Here is a 6,000-nt window from a genome sequence, read left to right as displayed (position 1 = left end):
GAACCATTAGGGTCGGGGCTGATTAGGGAGGCCACCGCTCCACTATGCATGGTTACGCAGGAGAGTCATGAGGAGAGAATTGAAATGGTAAAACCACACAGACATCGTGGTGAAGAAGGCACGACAGAGATTCTTCAACCTCAGGAGGCTGAAGAAATCTGTCCTGTCCCTGAGGGCCCTCACAGTTCTACAGGAGCACCATCAAGAGCATACTGTCAGGCTGCATCACAGCCTGGTACGGCAGCTCCTCCGCCCCTGACCACAAGGCAATCTGCACGACCCAATGTGTACCTATCACATCTTCCATAAGAACAAACAGGGCAGGAAGGGATATTGAGGGTGTGCAAATTGTATTTTCTGTTGAAAAAATAAAATTAAATGTTCACCAAAATGTGCATCTTTCCAGAAAGTATCTGATTGCAGTTCTGGATTTGCTATGTTGCATTTTTTAAAACAGAATTGGCAGAGATGCACATTTGGAAATATCAACTTGGACATGACAATGTTTGCCTTTCATTGCCTTGTATAGCTTACTACTGAATATGATGTAAATGTATGCTCAGATATGTCACCTTCATGTGAAGAAGCACAATGATTTTAGACGCCTGAACAGGTCAAATAACTCGGATTTAGCCCATTTTTGATCAGACTAAAATGTCTATGATTCACATATCATGTAATGATATCTATTGAAATTATCTTTTTTTTTTACGGATACATAAATTATCAGGTAATAACTACAGATATGATCGATTTTAGAAAATATGTGGATTCGTTCATGCCTGAGTGTAAAGACCATTTTACAAATATGTAGGCAGGTACACCAACATCAGGTGCGTGTCTTGAACTTATCTCCCCCGCAGATACAGTATTTCCCTGAACTCATATGGTACCAGGGAGGGCAAGGCAGCTCTAACCAACATCTCCAATCTCGTCTCATTGACTGGACTCCAGGTTAGCTGACTCCTGACTCCAATTAGCTTTTGGAGAAGTCATTAGCCTAGGGGTTCACATACTTTTTCCAACCTACACTGTGAATGTTTAAATGATGTATTCAATATAGAGAAGAAAAACACAATAATTTCTTTGTTATTAGTTTAAGCACACTATGTTTGTCTATTGTTGTGACATAGATGAAGATCAGATCAAATGTGATGAACAATTCATGCAGAAATCCAGGTAATTACAAAGGGTTCACATACTTTTTCTTGCCACTGTACGTCTCGTGTTTGAAAAGTTGAATTTCGACTCCACTTTGTCTCTATACATACGCTTTGCCTGTTTTATTGCCTGCAGAGGGAATAACTACTCTGTTTGTATTCTGCCATATTCCCAGTCACCTTGCCATGTTTAAATGCAGTGGTTCGTGCTTTCAGGTTTGCGCAAATTCTGCCATCTATCCACGGTTTCTGGTTAGGGTAGGTTTAAATAGTCACAGTGGGCACAACATCTCCTATACACTTCTTGATAAACTCAGTCACTGTATCAGTATATACGTCAATGTTATTCTCTGAAGCTACCCGGAACATATCCCAGTCAGCGTGATCAAAACAATCTTGAAGCGTGGATTCCGATTGGGCAGACCAGCGTTGAATAGTTCTTAACACGGGTATTTCCTGTTTGAGATTATGCCTATAGGAAAGCAGGAGCAAAATGGAGTCGTGGTCAGATTTGCCAAAAGGGGGAGGCTTGTAAGCATCCCGGATGTTGGAGTAGCAGTGGTCGAGTGTTTTAGCAGCGTGAGTACTACAGTCTATGTGTTGATAGAACTTTCTGCAGGCTTTTTCTCAAATTTGATTTGTAAAAATCCCCAGCTACAATAAATGTGGCCTCAGGATATGTGGTTTCTAGTTTGCATAAAGTCCAGTGAAGTTCTTTGAGAGCCGTTATGGTATCGGCTTGAGTGGGATATACACGGACGTGACTATAACCAAAGAAATTACCTTAGGAGATAATATGGTCGGCATTTGATTGTGAGGTATTCTAGGTCGGGTGAACAAAAGGACTTGAGTTCCTGTATGTTATCACAATTACACTATGAGTCATTAATCATGAAACATACACCTCCGCCCTTCTTCTTCCTGGAAATATATTTAATGTTGTCTGCACGAGGAACTGAGAATCCAGCTGGTTGGACCGACTCAGGCAGTATATCCCGAGAGAGCCATGTTTCCGTGAAACAGAGTATGTTACAATCCATGTCTCTCTGGAAAGAAACCCTCGACCTGAGCTCATCAAATGTATTATCCAGAGACTGAAAATTAGCGAGTAATATACTCGGAAGCGGTGGCTGGTGTGCACACCTCCTAAGTCGAACTAGAAGACCAGAACTAGAAGTACCTCTCCTTCGCCGCCGTTGTTTTGGGTCGGCCTCTGGAATCAGTTCAATTGCCCTGGTGGGTGTGAACAAAGGATCCGCTTCGGGAAAGTCATATTCCTGGTCATAATGCTAGTAATGCTGTTGAGTTACCACTGCTTTGATATCCAATAGTTCTTCCCGGCTGTATGTAATAACACAAAAAACATTCTGGGTTAATAACATAGGAAATAATACATAAAAAAACAAAGGATCAGAGAATGAATCTAGTACAGAAAGCATGAGCTACAGCTAGGTAGCACTGCATTGTATACAATGTGGTGAGTAGTTGACTCAAAAAGAGAGAAAGTCAATAGTTTAACAGTTTTGAACATATTAATTTCTTCCAAAATTAAGGAGAAGCAAAAGAGAAATATAGAGAAAGACACACTTTTTTTCATTCCACCGATTCTGTTGAAAAATATTTAGCAAATGGAAAAAACATACCTGAATTTGTCAATAGAAACTCTTGTTTGCAACTGTTGGACTAACGATTACACCCTATATCAGATGGATGTAGGCAAGAGTGTGCAAGGCAGTATTGAATGCCACTGTCTGTCCATGTGTCACTGTCTGTCACCTCAAATGTTGCTCTCGACTTGTGTGCACCTATGTTGTAAACTTTCATTCATGGGCTAGATTGTAGCAACCTCAAGATGGATATAGGAAAAATTTGAGTTTCATGTCATAGCCTAAACCTATCGCTGTTACATTGAACCGGGTGAATGGAAAATGAATGAGAGTCTTCTGATATGCTGTAATAGAAATAAGGCCATTCTCATGAAAATAAATCATCCAACCTCATCTTAAACGTATAAATGATTGGAGACAGGCGCAGGAGTTCATAATAGGGGGGTTTAATATTTCACCCAAAATATACAACATACCATGAAAAGGCACGGGGACGAAGCCCAAAACAAACACTTATACAAAAACACAGGGATGTAACCCAAACAAAAGAGCGAGATAAAACTTCTAATAAATACACGGGGACGAGACCCGTAATAACAAATGCACAACAATACACAGGACGAGGCCAGTAATAACAAGTGCACAGTACACGAAATAACAAAGCACAGGTATTCACAGACCAATGGACATCGGAACAATAACCGACAAGACAATGGTGAACAAAGGGCACATATACAATTACTAATCAGGGAATTGGAATCAGGTTTGCGTAATGAGACAGTTAAATGATGCCTAGAGGCGTGCTCAGCAGTACCAGGGGAATCCGTGACACATAGGCCTATTTAGGAAGTACATTTCCTTGGAATATAACTGCCCCGTGCTTCTCCGCCCATGCATAGGCTGTAGCCTACTCTATTTAATTGAGATTACACACTCACCTGATCTCATAGATATGTCTACTGAACAGGAAGCAGCAAGAATGATGACATCAACTTTGCATAGGCCTATAGGATATAGCCTACCTTTTCAGGGGACAATTTGCAAGAAGAAACAAATAAATAGGAAATCAATATTTATTGAAAATGAAAAGACTGTGCAGCTCACTGTTCGTAGTAGCCTAACAGATGTGCACATTGTTCCTTTTCAAGGATGATTACATTTTTTGAATGCACTTTGACTCACGTTGGTTGAGCACCTTCCACTTCTTTCCATTATAAATATTTATTTACAGACATTGTATTAAACTACAGTCTAATCATATGTAAGTTAATTTCATATTCAAGTTAACTGCCACGTGGTTCTCCGCCCATGTAGGCAGCCTACTCTATTTCAATGAGACCACACATACCAGGCGCACTTGAACTCACAACCAACTAAAAAAGGGTAGGCTACTGAAGTTGAAGCAGCGAAGTATGTGAATAATGCGAAAAAATATGTGCTTTTAATACAATAGGTAGGCTAACGCATACAAAGCAGAAAGAGGAACTTTTCCAAATAATCTGTGGGGCAACAAAAATATTTTAACCCAAAGTCGTCTGTCTGACCGCCCTCTCCCGCTGCAGCATGAACAATGCTGACCTCACCGCAATAATCTCTTTCGGGTCCGCAAGTCCCAAAGGCATCAGGCAGGAATGCAGCCCTCTAGTGCAGTCAGTACACAAAACTATGCTCATGTTTTAGGATGATCAGATAGTGACAGGGGTCCCAGCAGGGTCAGACCAGTCTACAGAGCTCAGGTGAATTTTGCAGTAGGACTGCAAAATTCACCTGAGAATGATACAAAGTTCCATCTTGAATTGATGGGTAGACCTACAGTAGTTACAGGACAGCAGTTTAAGCTTAAAGCTATAGTCTGTGATCTGGGAATAATGATCATTTCAATTATTGAACCACTGATTCTATTCTTGAATAATATAAAGTATAAAAGTACACCAAGGTAATTCTTTGTCATGCCTCATTTTAGGAGGATCAGATGGCGACAGGGGTCTCAGCAGGGTCAGGCATCCAGGGAAGAACAGTCTGTGGTGGAGTTTAGTTGAATTTTTGCAGAAACCACACTTTATTCTCTCTGTGCAGCAAACACTGGACAAGCCAGATGTTATTTTAAGGCAGTCTGACAAACCTCCAAAGTTTATTTCCAAACTGTATTAAAAATGTCAAACAAAAATGTGAGGAAGACTTGGTTGTCACACCCTGATCTGTTTCACCTGTCTTTGTGATTGTCTCCACCCCCCCGGGTGTCACCCATCGTCCCCATTATCCCCTGTGTATTTATACCTGTGCTCTCTGTTTGTCTGCCTGCCATCCTGCACCTTTGCCTCACCTATCTCGATTACTTACCTCTGCCTACCCTGACCCTGCCGTCCTGTACCTTTGCCACACCTATCTGCATTACTGACCCCTGCCTGTCCTTGACCTGTCTTTTGCCTGCCCCTGTTGGATTAATAAATAAATAGTTTCTCTGCTGGAGGTGTAAAACATGAAAATAATATAATTTGCATATGTTATGGTCTTGTGAAGGCTGGCTGAATTCTGGCAAACAGTATATTATTTTATCCCAGCATGTCTACAGATTCTACCTTCTCCCTTCTCCATGTTTTTGTTTGCTTGGTAATGTTGATGCTGGAGACTGTTATCTGAAGAAACTGAGTTACCAAGTATTTATAGCAGCTAACAAAGGCATTGCCATTAATTAGAAGGTTGGTTATGCTCCCACAATTTCAAGTTATGTATCACTAGATTTTATTTATTACAAGATTACGGGTACACTGGGCAACTTTCATAAGGTCTGGATTAACCTCTTAGAGCTCTAGGGGCGCTATTTCATTTTTGGATAAAAAACGTTCCCGTTTTAAGCGCGATATTTTGTCACGAAAAGATGCTCGACTATGCATATTCTTGACAGTTTTGGAAAGAAAACACTCTGAAGTTTCAGAATCTGCAAAGATTTTGTCTGTAAGTGCCCCAGAACTCATTCTACAGGCGAAACCAAGATGATGCATCACCCAGGAATTAGCAGAATTTCTGAAGCTCTGTTTTCCATTCTCTCCTTATATGGCTGTGATTGCGCAAGGAATGAGCCTACACTTTCTGTCGTTCGCCCAAGGTCTTAGCAGCATTGTGACGTATTTGTAGGCATATCATTGGAAGATTGGCCATAAGAGACTACATTTTCCAGAGGTCCGCCCGGTGTCCTTTGTCTAAATTTGTGCGTAATCTTCAGGTGCAGGCAT

The sequence above is a fragment of the Oncorhynchus mykiss genome, chromosome 5 (assembly GCF_013265735.2).
Source record: "Oncorhynchus mykiss isolate Arlee chromosome 5, USDA_OmykA_1.1, whole genome shotgun sequence".
NCBI classification, from domain to species: Eukaryota; Metazoa; Chordata; class Actinopteri; order Salmoniformes; family Salmonidae; genus Oncorhynchus; species Oncorhynchus mykiss.
The sequence above is the reverse complement of the archived record's forward strand: the minus strand, read 5'-3'. Positions refer to the sequence as shown.